At 43.4% G+C, this 17,962-nt stretch overlaps 1 long non-coding RNA gene across 6 annotated transcripts in view; it reads left to right on the top strand.

The window, feature by feature from the left end:
• Positions 1 to 17,962, top strand: part of LOC122221662 — a 69,191-nt gene that overhangs the window by 34,093 nt on the left and 17,136 nt on the right. For 4 of the 6 annotated variants that reach the window (XR_006203381.1, XR_006203385.1, XR_006203384.1 and 1 more), the window contains exon 5: positions 14,059 to 14,151. The exons of the other annotated variants lie outside the window; for them this stretch is intronic. This is a non-coding gene — a long non-coding RNA (uncharacterized LOC122221662). The remainder of the gene's footprint in view (positions 1 to 14,058; positions 14,152 to 17,962) is intronic. 6 annotated transcript variants of the gene reach the window in all.

The raw sequence follows: 17,962 nt of genomic DNA, 5'->3' as shown, positions 1-17,962 counted from the left end.
GAGACCAATGGACAGGTGTTTGAATCTCAGCTTTCTGACTGGGCTGGTCATGACTCCTTGAGTCCAGGCTGTATGTAGGTGGGAACACCTAACATTATACTTGGCAAGAGTTGGCATTCTTTTAAGTTGGTGGGAAGAAGTAGGGTCTCAGAACAAGAAGAGGGTAAATGGAAGATGGGGAGGAGGAGAGGATAAGAGTGTGAAGGAGATACTAAAATGATTCTGTGTGCCTGAGAAATGGGGAGAGGATTTGGTATCGTCTCCAAGTGCAGTACTGTAACTGAACCCAATGATAGTGATGATGATGATGGTGGTGGTGGTGGTGATGATGATGGTGATGATAATGGTGGTGATGGTGATGATGGTGGTGATGATGATGGTGATGATAATGGTGGTGATGGTGATGATGGTGGTGATGATGATGATAATGGCAGTGATGGTGATGATAATGGTGGTGATGGTGATGACGATGGTGGTGATGGTTGATGATGATGATGATGGTGATGACAATGGTGGTGATGGTGATGATGATGGTGGTGATGGTTGATGATGATGATGATGGTGATGACAATGGTGGTGATGGTGGTGATGATGGTGGTGATGATAATGGTGGTGATGGTGGTGGTGATGATGATGATGATGATGGTAGTGTAGTGGTGATGGTGATGATGATGGTGATAATGGTGATGGTGATGATGATGGTGGTGATGGTGGTGATGGTTGATGATGATGATGGTAGAATGGTGGTGATGATGATAATGGCGGTGATGGTGATAATGGTGGTGATGGTGGTGATGGTGATGACGATGGTGGTGATGGTTGATGATGATGGTGATGATAATGGTGGTGATGGTGATGATGATGGTGGTGATGGTTGATGATGATGATGATGGTGATGATAATGGTGGTGATGATGATGATGGTAGTATAGTGGTGATGGTGATGATGATGGTGATAATGGTGATGGTGATGATGATGGTGATAATGGTGGTGATGATGATGATAATGGTGGTGACGGTGACAGCTAAAGTAGAGCATTTACATTAATGATGACGATACCAGCTTGTACTTCCACAGCACTTTTTATGCCAAACAGGGTCTGTAAGTACTTTAAATACATTCACCATTTATTCCTCACCACACCCTATCGGACCTGGCTCCTCTGCTTGCTGGAAAGATTACATAGGTTAACATAGGTAAAACACTTAAAATAGTGCCATAAGTGTTTGTAGATAAAGTCCGCCTTTCACTGAGACACAGAGAGGTTAAGCACTTTGTCTAAGGCCACACAGCCAGTCAATGGCAGGAGTGGGGTTAGAACCCAGCCATATGGCTGGAGCCCATGCTGCCTCGAAGAGATCTCTGGCCACGTGGGACAGTGATAAGTTGCAGCTGCTCCTGCCCTGACTTCATTTCACCCACAAAATAAAAACAAAAGAGGTGCTTCCTTTCTCCACAAGAATGGCCCTGAATGCTGAAGTTTTCCAATCACGGGAGCTCAGTGGTCAGCTGGTGGTACCATTACTGCTGCATCATTTCACCTCGTCTGACACACGCCACCCCTGTGGCCCTCTTTGGGGTGAATTGGGTGGGAAGGGCACTGTTTTGAGAGGATTGGTGGAACGTTATGTAGCAAAGTGGAAACAAGATACAGACCCAGCCTGTAGAAATGTCACCATTATTGGGAAACGATTTAAACGTTCCTTAAATAATCGGTTCCAGGACCACTGAGTTAAGACTGAGCTAAGGTTCTCTGTTTCTTGTCCTTTCCCCAGCTCCTCTTCCCCTTACCTTGCTTCTGCCCAACTGTTTACCACCTCAGTACCCTGCTCCGACTGAAATGATAATATTAATAACAATAATGCTGGGAACTCACAATTATGGAGCTCTCATTATGTGCCAGGCACATTCATGCATTATCTCATTGAATCCTCATAACAGCCCTCCGCGGAAGGAGCTATTTTTTTAAGACCTACTTTATATCGGAATAAATTGAGGTTCTGAGAAGGTACATCACTTAGCTGGTAAACGGATAAGGTGGAGTTGGAGCCCATCTCTATCTTGCTTAAATCTGATGCTAGATCTTCTCATCATCCAATGCACCAGAATCACCTGCACTGAGTGTCCATTTTTCCAGCATCACCTGATCCTTAAAAGGTAAATGGTAGGCGTACATAGATTTCCCCGAGTTAAATGCTCTAGCAAGTGTTTTTGCTTTCCACGACTTAAAAAAATTTTCCATAACATTTTAATTCTACCACGGGCAAAAAGCTGTACTGAGTAATCTGGGGACACAAAGAATTATTTAAAGAGGAAGATGTCCTAACCTTTGTGAGATATATATATATATACATAAAATTTATAATACAAAGGTGGCAACTGTGGAGGTGTGATGTTCAGCTACAAAAGTGTAGTTATAATATATTATGAGTGGGATGCCTGGGTGCTCATTCGGTTGGGTATCTGACTGTGGCTTAGGTCATGATCTCGTGGTTCCTGGGTCTGACCCCTGCATTTGGATCTGTGCCGACAGCTCAAGTCTGGAGCTTGCTTCAGATTCCGTATCTCCCTCTCTCTCTGCCCCTCCCCTGCTCATGCTCTGTCTCTCTCTCCCTCAAAAAAAAAATAAACATTAAAAATTTATAATATAGTGTGAGTATACACTTACAACATGAGACATTGAAGCAAACTTTATTCAGGAAATAACTTGTATCCCAAAATTGGGATCCCTTATTGTTTGACACAATAAGGATTCAGAGTAAATTTTAGAAAACTCAAATCCAAAGTAGCATAACAAAATAGGAATGTAGAAGGAGGGAATTAATAAGATAAAACCTAAAACTAATGAAATAGAAAACAAACATAAAAAGGGATACGTAAAATCAAAATTAGTTTTTTTGAAAGATTGTTGAACTAGATGCACCCTTGACAAGCTCGATAAAGAGAAAGCAAGATAAATACGACATTATTAAGGAATATAACCACAAAGATGGAGATAAGAAAACTTACTGGTAGATGTTATGTACAATTCTGTAGAAATAAATTTGGAAATCTAGAGGCAGTGGAAAATGCCCTGGTAAAAATAAAAATTCTTAAAGTAATTATTTTAAGAAACACGAATAGACCAATTATTGTAGAAGTCATTGGAAAGAAAAAGATCTATCACTAAAAAAGGCACCAGACCTAGACGGTTTTACAAGTGAATTCATTACATTATTTGTTTGTTTTTGTTTTGGTTTGTTTTTTTTTAAACAGAGAGAGAGAGAGAGAGAGAGAACGAACGTGCAAGTGCAGGAAGGGCAGAGGGGGAGGAAGGGAGAGAATCTTAAGCAGGCTCCACACTCAGTGTGGAGCCCCATGTGGGATCTCATGACCATGAGATCATCATCTGAGCCAAAATCAAGAGCCAGACACTTAACCAACTGAACCACCCAGGCACCCTGCATTATAGTTTTGAAAATCGATTGCAGTGTTATATAAAATCTATTCGACCATAAAAAGGAAAGATACTAAAATAATTTTCTGAAGACAGAGTCTTAGGACAGTACAGAATTTGAATACCAATTTGTATAAAGAATTATGTACAGAATATTAGCAAATCAAATCCATCAGTGTGTCAAAAGCATATGACACCATTACCAGATAGAGTCTATTGCCAGAATATAAGAATGTATCTTAACTCTTCCAATTTTACATAAATTGTGGGAAGACTTCCAATCACTTGTAATGGATGTGATGGTGGCCCATGAATTGTTAATGTCTAATTCTTAAATTTTGATTCTTGAATAGTTTAGAGATTGTAGGAGTGAGGCTGGGAGGGAAGGGGGACTTTGGGGGGAAAGAGAAGGAGTCATTTGGCTTTAGGCAAATGCATTAGTTATTTGTGCTGATTTATTTCATTTTTAAGCGATGCCAGTTGAAGAGAGGAATCATAAATAAAGAATGACCCCTTAAGGAATACCTACCATGTTCTAAACCCTTGGCTAGGTTCTCTGCCTACAATGTCTTTTAATGGTTTAGTCAGGTCTGGGTTAATATGCAAACAGAGCGCATACATGCACACTCACATCAATGGAATGCCTTCTAGAAACATTCGTTCATAAAGGAACAAGAACAACGTGTCATTTTTTTAAAAAGTTAGTTAATAGAAGGGCTTATACATAGAACATTATTATTGAAATAGGCTGCAAAGAAACACTTGAAATACTTTACTGACAGATGCCATTCACGAAGCAAAAGAGATGATAATTTTAACTGACATGTAAGTTCATAGATCCTGGCAATTATTTAGAAGCTCATTAAAATGGATGGGGCGCCTGGGTGGCTCAGTCGGTTAAGCATCCGACTTCGGCTCAGGTCACGATCTCATGGTTTGTGGGTTCGAGCCCCGTGTCGGGCTCTGTGCTGGTGGCTCGGAGCCTGGAGCCTGCTTCGGATTCTGTGTCTCCCTCTCTCTCTGCCCCTCCCTTGCTCATGCTCTGTGTCTCTCTCTCTCTCAAAAATAAATAAATTAAAAAAAGCAAGAAACTCATTAAAATGGCTTTGCTGGTTGTAGCCATGGGGACACTAAGGCTCACGCTGCAAAGACTTCTTGGCTCACCCCGGTCTGCTTAGGCTGCCTTAACAGGGTAAGTGTCCTCTTCCCCTGTGGTAAGTGTACCACCTCTGAATGGAGAATTTTCTACTCCCACAATCCCAGGGCTGAAGCTTTTCTTTTCTATCTAGCACAGCTGTATCTGGAGACACTTGGGATCCTGGGGAGGTTGGTGGGTCCCAAGAGAAAGGAGGAAATCTCTGGGCGGGTTTTTGTCACGAAGCAGTCTCCCAATTGTCCCTTTGAGAATGCTCTCGGCTTCATTGGTCTCTGGCATTGCCTGGGGGATGATTTTGAGGTTTCTTTCTTCTGTTTACCTCGAGAAAGGAGATTCTCCGCTACGGTTGTCTGCCCCGAAAACCTGGTGCCTTCCTATGGGGAAAGGATCACTCTTTCTCACGGTGCACAAGGGCAACAGAGCAGAGCTCTGGCTAAAAGATATGGCTAAGAGAATTTAAACAAAGCAAACTGTGGACACCTCAGACACGAGACTCGGTAACGTACCCAGTTGGAATGATAGCTATTAGGTCAGTGGCTGTATGTCTATCCTATAAACAAGGATTATAAAATTTCAACAGGGCTTTGCCTCCCAACAATTATGTCAGCAGCCAATGATGATCACGAGACAGCTACCCTGTCTTTCTGCTTCATCACTTAAAGTGACAGTATCCAGCTTTCCTCTCCGCATCTATCATACAGACACATTGATTTCCTTTCTGGGGAAACACATATTTCTTTTCTCCTGCTAAAAAGATAAATCTGACAGATTTTAATCAAATGTAGTTGTTCACAACTACAGGAATTCGTTCAGTGCCACATATGAAAACAAAAATACACTCACAGCGAAAGAAGGAGTTTTGGGCCGAGTTGATTCGAAGAACACACTTGTATTAAAACGTGCACACACACACACACACACACACACACACACACGGCAGTGAAGCCTAGGAGTTAGTTAATATTTTTCAAGATGGTATATCATTTGTAGTGACATCAGTAAATGCTGGTCTCCATTCACATTTCCATTGAAACTATGCTGTCCAAATTCTCTGTTTAAACTCCAAGATGCTGGAGTATTGGGTCTTGGTCTTTAGAATGAAGTCTTTCCCAGGATGAAAGTTGTCTTTCAGATCATAGAGGTATGATCTAGAAAGATGGAGAATCTGCGTGTCTCTTATTCAACAGGCTCTCGTCAACAATGAGTATTGTTGAGCCGGTATGTGGCTATGAATTGGTAACTATGCTATGAAGTATTTCTACTATTTCATAATGTGTTTCATATGCATTGATCCTGAGTAGCTTTTGTTATTCTTTTCAGTGTGTCTAAGGAGCGCCAAGATGCCAAATATGTTTTTTCTCTTCTGTATTAGACATTTAATAAGCTGATTTTTTTCTTAATTTTTTTTCATATAAAAAACTCTGTGGGAGAGACACTTAAAATCAACAAAGCTTGATGTTGTTTTACATATCATTCATTGCGTGATTCACTTCTTCTCTATAGGTTGTACACAAACGGATTTTTTCCAGACTTTTCTGAGGTTCATTCATTTTTGAGACACACACACACACACACACACACACACACACACAGAGTGTGAGCGGGGGAGGGTTAGAGAGAGTGGGAGACACAGAATCTGAGGCGGGCTCCGGGCTCTGAGCTGTGAGCACAGAGCCTGATGCAGGGCTTGAACCCACAAACCGTGAGATCATGACCTGAGCCAAAGTCGGACACATAACTGAGCTGCCAGGTGCCCCAATACACAAACTGATTTTAAATGGCACTTTTCTAAATATGCGAATCTTTGGCATATGTTGTCTTTTCTTCTCAGTAGAGACATGACCGAGGATGGAGAGATTGGTTGTCTCTTGTTCACACCTAGTGGCAATGTCCTGCCCAGAGATCTGGGAAGAATGTGTCTTATTTCAGCTAATTTTGAGAAGTGAAGAAAAAGAATCCGCATCATGAATGGAAATGTACAGATACAGTTTTCATTTACCATCGATCCAATTCTGCCTTACAGAGTCCACTGTCTCAGTAAAGTTTTTTTTGTCCTGTCCTCATAATTTTGAATATTATATTAAGATACATGACTCAAGAGTAATTGTATTTTCAAAAGTAAAATATTGAAAGGACAGTTATTTTAATAATCCTACATATCATCATAGTGTGAGTATATGTATATATGTGTGTGTGTGTATTTATATGTATATATATGTGTGTGTGTGTGTGTATTTATATGTATATATATATATGTGTGTGTATGTGTGTGTGTATTTCACTGGGCAAAAATAGAGAACCTTATCTCTTCTAAATGTGAGCTTTAAAAACTTCCCTTAAGTGTGCTTCCATTATCATTTCTAAGTTTGTGAAAATTACAAAACATTATTATTTATATGACAATGTGCCCTCTACATGAATTGCCCACAGTGCATTATTGGGTTAACTTTGACAACCACTTTGGTTTAAGAATGAGCTCACAACTCTGATATTTGTCTGTGATGTGCCATATATATATATATATATATATATTTTTTTTTTTTTTTTTTTTTTTTTTTTTTTCTGAAAAGCATAGGGTGATCTGGGAAAAAGGGAAGAGTGGCTAAATCAGAAATTACCTTGCAAGAATAATATTAGAAGAGCTTGGCATTTAAATTGTAAGAGGAATAAATTAACTTCTTCAAGTAAAAAGTAAGAAAAGGAAGGCAGTAAAAGTGGGTGAACTCATTCACTTGGAACTCATGGTGTCCTCGTTAAGCCTCAGCCAAGAAATTGGCGGTTAAAGATTTGTCCCAATTTTCATCTGATGCTGGTGTCATTTGAAAGTTTCATCCAAAGTGAAAGGCCATCCTGACATAGGAAGTAGGTGATTGTTCTCCGGAAAGAATATTTGTGATGCCCCGCACCACAGCCACTAGAAGATACGAAGGCAAGCACAAAATATTACCTAGATCATGATTTATACATGCTGAACACACAATAAACTCGCCACCCTCTTTGCCCCTACAGAAAATGCCCCCGCCTAGCCAAAGCTCCAGCATAGTGTTTTGAAGCAATATTCCTCAAAGTTTGTTCTTATTTACAAAAGGAGCAATTCATTTTGTAGGACATTTCAAACTGGCAAATGGCCAACAACAATTTTGACCAAAGCTGGGTGCAAAAGGTACCGCAAAACCCAAAGCGGAAAGAGTATTTAGGGAAGATGAAAACAAAAGGGAAGATTATTCATCCTTCCATATGGCTTCTTAGAGCCATTCACAATTATGTATGGTTTATGGTAGTTTCTATAAAATTTTTTTTTCCATTGAGAAGGCAGAAGACTGAATAAGTTTTGTGAACGCATCACAAAAGAAAGAGAAGAAATTCAGAATGACAATGGGATTTAGCTGATTGTTTGAGGATCTGTGCGTGATAATGACACTGTTAACCGGGAGAATGGAGACTGTGATCTCATTTGTTTTGCCAGAAAGGGATTTTAAGAACTTAACCAAAAATTAAAGTCTCTAGCGGGATGCACATAAACAGCAGCAGTCCTACCACAATTATGCATCTGATTGAAAAGGTAGAGTGTATCAGAAGTCTCAAGAGCCGATGGTTGGCTTCGTAGCTTGTGTGCATGGAAATACACTCACTTCAAGGGACAGGAGGGGGTGCCTCTTGACTTTTAATTTGGTTCAGGTCATGAGATCAAGCCCCACATCAGGCTCTGCACTGACAACGTGGGGTCGGCTTGGGATTCTCTTTCTCCCTGTCTTTCTGCCTCTCCCCTGCTCTCGAAATAAATAAATAAATAAACTTAAAAAAGAGAGAGAGGAGATAATGTGGGGCTTTCTCAATATGTATTTAGATAAGCTATTACAAGACACAATTAGACCCATATTGCCATGCCACCGATTCACGTCCTTGGCCTCTTATAATTAAACTGTAATATCTAGAGACATTTGAGGGCTAAGTGGGATTCTTGGAGCTTTCATAGTTCATTCCCTAGCTGCCAGATGAAGACTTTTTTTTTTTTACACAATTCCAGTCAAATTGCAAGTCATTTTACTCGTCAGATTATTCACAGATCTTCATACACAGCCCCACCCCCCAACACACAACTACTTGGCAAATTCCAATCTTGTGTCTCCTTTTTTTTTTTCTTTTTAAAGTAATCTTTACCCTCACCGTGGGACTTGAACTCATGACCCTGAGATCAAGAGTAGCGTGCTCTGCCGACTGAGCCAGCCAGGTGCCCTCCTCCAATCTTGTGTCTTAAAGATGAATTTTTCATAACCTCTTTACTTGCGCCGATGTTCCATTTGTGTTGGGAATAATTCTTGGAGCCCTTTCGAAATCCCTAAAACGGGGCGGTCAAAGCGTGGCAAGGCCGTACACGAACCTTGGACGTGAAAAGACCCTAGACTGAGTTTCGGTGTGGCCAGACTAGGTGTTGGATCTCCGACACGTCACTGACACTTGTAAGCCTCAACTTTCCCCTACGGAAGATGAGAACGACAGCTCCTACCTCGTGGAAATTGCGTGTGCTAATGTAGCTGACGTATTGAAGACATTAATGTAGAACTTGCTGGATCACAGCTCATGGGGGACAGAAGTAGAAAGTGGGAGAGAAGGCCTTGTGGCTTTGCGACCCCTCTCTATCATCGCCACCCTGTCCCTTCTGCCCATTTTTATCAACAGTGCTGTAAACATGGGCATCAGACAGATTCTCGTGTGTTTTCCTTGTTTCTGCCTGACACACTCCCCCTGCATCTTGTCAGAGACCACTCTAAATCTGGAACCTCAGAACCTTAAGAAATGAAGTCTTCTCTCAAAAAGTGCGGCTTCGACAGAGGAAGTCGCTCTTGGTGTTCCATTTGGTGAAGTGCCATCCTGATGCAACGCACGACACTCTGGAGGCTGCCCGTAGCGGATCCCGCCTCCGAAGGGCCCAGCCTGCCCAGGGATTAGTCACTTGGCTATCTCGCCGGGCAGCTAGTAATTCAGAGATAATCATGTTACCCAAGATGCCATTTAATCTGTATTTGGCATATCTCGAGTTTTCATCTTCATTAATAGAGCCATCAAAGTTTTCATTGGGCCTGACTGGTATTGGGAGCCCTAGTGATTCACCCAGGGGCGGGGGGTGGGGGGGTTTGCAGTTTGCATGGAGAAACTCTGCTTGCCAGATGGCAGCTGTTAATCTGCTTGCGTCAAGAGAGTGTGTGTGTGTGTGTGCGTGTGCGCGTGCGTGGGGGGGGGGGGGGGAGGCTAAGCTCTCCTGGTCCCTAGCCAGTAGGACTGTCCCTCACCTCTGATTACACATCGCTGTCGGCCAAGCATAAGAAACCTGGTCCCTTGGGGCAGGGTGGGCTCGCCACTCCCTGCTGACTTGAAGGGAGCTTGAGGGAGTGGGTGCCGGACAAAGGGAAGGCCTTGTTGCCTCCAGCCTAGGCCATCCAATCAAAAGATTCCTGTGGAAGACAGTATAGTACAATGGAAGGGTGCTAACCTGGGAGTCAGAGAAACTTGGCTTTAAACCCTGACTCTCTACTTAACTGGCGACGTGAAGTTACACACATCGCGTAACCTCTTGGAGCCTCAGACTCTCCCCTTTACATGATATGAACCTGATGGCGTCACCCTGGTAGGTTTCCCACAAAGGAGTCAGAACAGGGGAGCCAGATGGAGACCCATCCTTTAGCCCCATGACCTGAGTGTCCCACGTCTGAGTGTAGAGCCCGGGGAAGCTCTGATCAGGTCCCTGTGGGGAGGCTGGATGAAGAGGTTCATCGCAGTGTTGTTTGTGGTAATGAGGATGATGGAATCTCAGGGTTCATCAGGGAGCAGGACAGATAATGGGATGCCAAGGAGGCTTCTCGTGCAACACCATGGAACAGTGTGAAGTCATAGAGGTAGATCTTAAAGACTGTGCTGGGAAAGAGAGAAAGAAGGAAAGAAGGAGGAAGGGAAGAAAGAAAGAAAGAAAGAGGAAAGAAAGAAAGAGAAAGAAGGAAGGAAGGACAGAAAGAAAGAGAAAGAAAGAAAGAAAGAAAGAAAGAGAAAGAAAGAAAGAGGAAAGAAAGAAAGAGAAAGAAAGAAGGACAGAAAGAAAGAGAAAGAAAGAAAGAAAGAGAAAGAAAGAAAAGAAAGAAAGAGAAAGAAAGAAAGAGAAAGAAAGAAGGAAAAGAGAGAGTGGGGGAGGGAAGGGAGGGAGAAAGGAAGGAAGCAAGACAAAACAAAGTCTGTGGACATCATTCGTATCAACTGAAAACACACTCAGACAGAACAAGAGAATACTACGTGTCTTACGAAGACACATACATATTCCAGGATATCGTCAAACCTGATACTAGCTTTTATGGAATGGGGGACAGGAAAATGGCAGGGGAAAGGGGATACACAAACGTGCAGTGATAATGAGTTGAGGAGTATGACTTACTCAATGTTCTGCCCCTGGGTCTAAAAGAAAAAGAAAAGGTGACGGAAAAGTTACGGGAAGGGAGAGGATTTAAGAAGAGTGGTGCTTTGGGGGCTTCAGGGAGTGAGGACAGGCACCTGTCTGGCTGTGGAAGGCTCTCCATTAGGGTCTCTTTCTCTCTCTGCCGAGGGTGGGGTTCAGAAGGCTTAGGAAACACGTGATGGGAGAATGAAGCCGAAGGGCCTGAGATACTCATTTGCTCTTCTCTGAATTCTCAATCTCCACAGACCCTGAACTGCCCGAAGGCAGTTCTCTAATTTTTCCAGAATTCTCATTACAGACTCAATTTCTGTGGCTCGGTCACCGTAGAGTTTTAAGAAGGTGTGGTGCTCATTCTTGTAAAACCAGTTGAGAATTTCCTGGATCCCCAACCCTCAGCCCCTGCGTAGAAGTGTCCTGTTCTAATCAATGAGACCTTTGTGTGCAATGGGGCCGAAGGATGTGACTGTGTGAGGAAGAACCACAGGAAACTCCCATCGTTTCTCTAGGGTCTGAAAAAAAAAATCGTAAGTGTGTAACGGGGCACCCTGGGTAGCCTCCTTTTGTTAATTTATGAATTGGAAGACAAATGTGGATTTATTGGAAGAGTGTAATTAAGTGTCACCATGGTACGGATCATAATTATGACCAATATAATAAAGCAGAGGGAGACACAATTTCCCTCCTGAATGGCATCACCCGTAGTAAGCCTTGCCGTCCTCAAAGCTCTGTGTTCATTTCCTTTAAATATAACAAATAAGGCAGCCATAAAATAACGTGATCTGTAAAGGAAGGAGGGGTGATCTGTAATCCACTCCCTGCCTTAGAAGCGAAAGTTTTGAGATAAGATTGAAGATAAAACCTAGCAAGATACCTCTGGGCGGAGAGGCCTCTCTTGTGTCACGCTTCTGGATATGACCAGCATCCCCTTCTTCCTCCTCTTTTCTTCCCTTCCTCCCCGGCCCCCTTCTCTGTTAGCCAATCGGATTCTTATCCCTCTGAAGGTGATGATTTGTTCGAGAAGGGGTGTATGATCCAGGCTAAGCCAGTTCAAGGCTTCCCTGGGACTTCGGCTGGCGACAGAAAGGAGCAAGTGCTCTCCTACCCGGAACAGCCATAGGTAATCCTGTAACCGCTGGCAAACAGAGCCTGGCTGAGAAGAAAGCCAGTGAAGACGACAGGGCAGAGCTGGGCAGCCTCCAGAGTGGGATGAATCTAAGGCATCTTACCTGAGTGCCTGCACTCAGCCATGCTGGAACCTCGAGTTCTCTAGACCCTTCGCTTATGTCAACTAATCAGCTCATCCTTTAGCTTTGAGCTGGTTGAGTTTTCGTCATTCGCACACCCAGGATTTCTGAGCGCTGTGCCAAGAAAGTAAGGTAAATACTGCCTCACCGGGGAGCGTGTGCTCATTTAGCAAACGTTTAGCGGATGCTTGCTCTGTGCCAGAGAGACCCTTTGCATAGCAAAATCACATCTTATACGCATCGTTTTTCGCATGACAAGAACAACTCTGTGTGAATTCAACTTTGTGTGTGTGTGGGGGTGGTGGGTGTAGTTGTATGTGTATCCCTTTTCTTCAATGACTACATGGTAATATGACCATCTGTTGGGTTACCTGGGGCACACCACACGGTGGCCCAATTCATGAATTCTCTGCCAACGCTTCGATTGGCATGAGGGCACCAAGAACTACTTTCGTGCTCGTAGGCCGATGAGCTGTGCGACCTTGGGCAATTTGCTTAACTTCTCTGAGCTCTCCGTGTTTCTCTGTAGAGTGGAGAGAATAATATTCTGTATATCAACTGACGGTTGTTGGTAGTAAACAAACAACTTCGTGTAGAGTGCTTAGCATAGTGGCTGGCACAGAATGAAATCACTCAGCGGGTGCCCGGGTGGCTCAGTTGGCTAAGCGTCTGACTCGATTTCGGCTCAGGTCGTGATCTCACAGTCGTGAGATCGAGCCCCACGTAGGGCTCGGGCTCTGAGCGGGCTGTGGCGTCCACTTAAGGTTCTCCCTCTCCCTCTTCCTCTGTCCCTCTTGCACTCACGCTCTCACTTGCCTCTGTCTCTCTCTGTCTCTCTCAAAAAAAAAGAACCATTCAGTAAATGATAGCCATTGTTAATATTCTCATTACCACAGTCCTCATCACCTTCATCATGGTGAAGGAAGCTGGGACGGAAGTGTGAATACTTCACACGCGTACGGGGCTTTGGCGACCATTCACAAAGTACCGTCTCATCCGATTTGATACAGTGAGCCCACTGCCACGCAATATCCATTTCACATTCTGGCTTCTCGCGAGTTGACAAGAGCGATTTTTTTCGAAGGTTTCCATGATATTTGGCAAGATCCGCTGAGTCTACTATCAAATATATGGGGCTGAGAAATGCATTCGTTTGGGCAAAAACTTAAAAAAAATAAAAAAAGAAAGAAAGAAAACATTTCTAGGACAAATGTGGCCCGGCACTAAATATCTTGAATCAAGGCTGGAGTTTAACTGCTTAATAAAACTTCGGTTGCAATTGTTATACCTGTGAAGACCTGGTCGGGGGAGACAAAGTGGTGTTTTGACAAGGACGGCTTTTTCTTTCCCCTAATACACCACTGCTATCAAACAGGAAAGTTTGAAGCCAACTCTTTGTTAACTTCTTTGCTCACTGGTCATTTAAAATAGTCTTAAAGTTTGGACCTCGTGAAAGACTGTGTGTGTTTCATGTTACCAACATGAGCAGATTGTTGAATTTGACGCATTTAAATGTTTCCTTTGTGGCATGTTTTTCACAAAGGCACGCTTTCAAAATGCTAAAATACGGACCCGTTGTCAGATCGCTCGGTTCTTTGCACAGGAAGATGCTTTTGGATTAACAACTGGGCAAAAATCCTTAATTGTGTGGTCGAAGGGAATGCCACGCTTTTGATCCCACGCACCTTTCTAGAATAAGAAAAGGCCTTGATTTACTAATTGAGCAAAACTTGCTCACAATTCTATTTTTGTTTGTTTGTTTGTTCTTGTTTTGGATCAGGGTGTTGTTTTATCCAATTCAGGGAAGACACGGCTTCTTCATTAACTGCTAAGGTGACAGTGATGCTGCGGAAAAAGTCATACAGGTTTACAGGTACAAATTCTAATGATCTCTTGCCTCAAAAACCAAGAACAAACCAACAGGCATATAAGGCAAAACTGTCTTGGGTATTTCGATTATTTCCTCTTGCTCAGAGCTCCTGCCAGAAGCTGGAAGAAAGACTGAATTCAGACTTTTTCTCCTCTGTTTGGGTTGCCCCGTTACTGGGTGACTTCTGATGTTGCAACACGAGTGTTTTTTCATTCTATACCATCGATTGCTGATTGCTTCCGCACCCAGATTGTCCGAGTAGTTTATCGAGAGCAATCACTTCTGCATCCTTCATTATGCATCACAAGGCGCATGCCGAATTGTAGACTTCCGTATTAACACCCATGATTAAGGACAGCAATCGTTAAATGAAGATGAGTCACAATATTTAGGTTTTATGAATTCTTGATGCGTTTTGAAAGACAGGGAGCGGGGTTTTCCTAATGCTTGAGCAATGGCTTAGTTGTAAATTAGGCGTCCTTAGAAGCTATACGAAGATAATGTTGCAGAAGTTTTTGGTAATATGCGGAAGCGGTATGTTAGCGTCGGTGGACGGCCTGTCCCAGAGAAAGGAGCCACAGGGACAGGCTACCCCCATTCAGCTTCACACGGTCAATGAGCGTTTTAGGTAACTTACTGCCAAGAGTTGCGTCAGTGATTCTCAAATTTTACATTTAAACTTAGCAAATATTACTCCTATGTTTCACAGGTGGGTCATATGTGGTCAGCTGGATATTCCATACGCAAAGGGAATCTGTGGGGGTGCCTGGGTGGCTCAGTCGGTTAAGCGTTGCGCTCTTGACTGCGGCTCAGGGGATGATCTCCCCGTCATGGGATCAAGCCTCGTGTCGAGCTCCTCGCTGAGCATGGAGCCTGCTTGGGATTCGCTCTCTCTCTCTCTCTCTCTCTCTCTCCCAAAATAAATACATGAACGTTATAAAGAAACTCAAAGGGAACTTGGATATTTGTAGGTCTCCCTTAGCTGTGGGCACGCATAAGGTGGAATTACCCTTAATTAGCTCTTGAGAGCCTCTCTTGGACACCACAGGACCTCCTGTGCCTGCCTGGTCCCTTCCATCACTCCATCTGGGCTCCACTGGGCTCGGCAGTTCTCCCCTGCAGCTCGGCACGGAGCGTCAGAGTGGCTGTGAGTGGAGTGTGTGTGGGACGGGGATGTCCTTCTGTCTGTGTGTCCACTTTATCACTTCAACCTGGAGGCAGTGGCAGTTTGGACCGGAGTCTCCCTGTGGCTTTCATCCAAATAGACCCTGCCTCTTCCTGCAGTGTCTCTCTCATGCGTCAGACTGAGTTTCCAGCCCTGGGAAAACAGCACCCTTCTCCACGTACCTGGCTTTTCCTGCCTTCATGGACGTCTGTTGTCCAAAATTTTTCTCTGTTAGTCCAAACCCCCAACAACATGGGACATGCACTCATTCAAATAAATGGGATAACAAGACAGGGGGTTTGTGCCCCCCCCCCCCAAGTCTCAGCACAGACATTGCTACTGTTAGTATATTTTATTTTTAATGGATCATTTTGGAAGATGGCCTGAGTGTAGTGGCAATTTGCGCTCAAAGGATAAACAGACCCAGGCATTTCATAAAAAGCTTCTTTTGTGATTTTGTGGCTATGACTGTAGTAGATGCTAAAGAAACTTACTTTTAGTAGATACAGAAAGTGAACGGGAATTTAAAGAAATCTGTGAAAGATCAAAATAAGACGCCTGCCGTGATGGTTTGACAGGCTGGTTCAGATATCAAAGCGACAGAGTGCTCAGGAATCAGTGACTTCTGCATGATATTTGCATAGAGAGAACTTTGAAAAGGTTACATTTCTTTTCTCCTTTCATATTTACTCTGTGCTAAGGTTAGAGGATCTCGCTGGCAATGCTGCCGATGCTATTTTTTGCAAACTCCAACTCAGTGTTTAAATGTAGCAGGATGGAAATTTCGAGCTACCACAATAATAAATATATCTGACATCTTTGTAACTTCCAAGCTGTGCTACGCCTGAGAGTCGCGAAGGCTGGTTTTTTGCCTTGAACTCTGAAGGAAGAAAGAAACTTTTGTTTATAAATTTCAGAGATTTTTGTCTTTGCACTTACCGCGAAGTCAGATGTAGATATAATCCACTTTAAGCACTTTGGGCAAAATGCCAAATATGCCTGTTTTTTGATAAGGGGGAAGAAAAAAAATCCCAACTTTGTGTCAACACAAATCCTTTACACCGCGTTGCGGTGTATGACTTCTGTCGGTCAAGCTGGGATCTGGGCCATCTTTCTGATCCATTTTAGTTATGCCTGATTCTAAATTGAGTTATACAGAATTGAACTTAACAGGACCCGGTTTCCATATTCTTTATCCCTCCTTTCTAAAGATGGAAAATTTTATATGCCGATTTCAGTGAAATGATCTAAGGGTGTTCAGAATCAAAGATGATTTCAGTTGTGCTTCAGCGTGGCCTATATTGTACTCCTTTGCAAAGATATTCGGTAGCAGAACGATGTTGCATCTATGCGTGCGTATTTTTTCAACTGCCCATGCTTAGATGTGTAAACTAGACTGTAAGTGCCCCGAAGGGCAGGGTTGTGTGGGGGTGTTCATTTTGTTAGCCCCGTGACACCTGGTGGAAGGCTTTTGAGAAAAAAAAAAAAGCCAGTTTATGATCATGTAGTCTTTATATTCCCGAAGATGTCTGTCTGTGACTTTTCTTACAACCATGTGGCGGTCAAGAGTTAGACGCTCAACCAACTGAGCCTTACAATCCTTATTTCTTGTTTTAAAAAAAATTTTAACTTATTTTTGAGAGAAAGAGAGAGAGAGAGCATGAGTGAGTGAGGGGCAAGGAGAGAAGGAGAGAATCCCAAGCAGGCCCCACACTGTCAGCGCAGAGCCCCTTGCTGGGCTCGAACTCACAAACCATGAGATTATGACCTGCGCCGAAATCAAGAGTTGGATGCGTAACCAACTGAGCCACCCAGGTGCCCCACAGTCATTATGTCACAGACGATAAACTTGAGCTTCAGAGAGAGCAATTTGTGATTCCCTCCATGTCTTTTACTCCACTTTTCTTGAGCCGTTTGACAGTGGGTGGAAGGAGCATCACTAGACAAGGGTGATGGGGAGAGGGCTGCTGGGAAATGGTATGTCTGAATCCCTGTGTCAGGTTGGTGGCAGTTGATAGAAGCCTTCCTACAGACCACAGGACTTCTCCATCGCTGTGGGCACCTCCCGTCCTGGACTGGAGGGAGCATCAAACCATATTCTCAACAGCCGCGAGCAAACCTCAGCATGGTTGGCGGTGAGGTTTTTAAATGGAGGTTAGTGGAAATCCATCTCTGGCCTGAAAGTGGTCTCCAAGTGCCTGCGGTGTGTTTTTCCTTAAGTTTCAGGGTCAGTCTTGGAGTTGCTGGACCGTCTTCACCTCATTTTTACTTGGTCTTGCTCACTGTAGACCGAGTTATCACTCAGATAGACAGGAGGTCGTACTGGGAATGGGTCGACAGCGAAAACAGGACCGGTTGGGCACGTGCTACCTTGTATCTTTGGGTTACAACTATTTATAAAACAAAATATGAAAACTAGAACTCTCAGAGTTCCAGTGAGAGACTTAACGTTTAGGTAAGTCTCGCACGTAATTCTGGGTTGGACAGTGTAACAATTTGGCTTGCCCCGTGGCAGTGTGCTATGGGCTAATACATTTCCATCCAATTCAACAAATGGTTTAATGAGCACCCGTTACAACAACATGTCAGGTGGCTGTGGGACAAGGTGGGAAGTGACAGGTGCACTGTCCTTGTCTTCATGGAACGTAT

The sequence above is a fragment of the Panthera leo genome, chromosome B3, assembly GCF_018350215.1.
Source record: "Panthera leo isolate Ple1 chromosome B3, P.leo_Ple1_pat1.1, whole genome shotgun sequence".
Classification (NCBI taxonomy): domain Eukaryota; kingdom Metazoa; phylum Chordata; class Mammalia; order Carnivora; family Felidae; genus Panthera; species Panthera leo.
The sequence above is the reverse complement of the archived record's forward strand: the minus strand, read 5'-3'. Positions and strand labels throughout refer to the sequence as shown.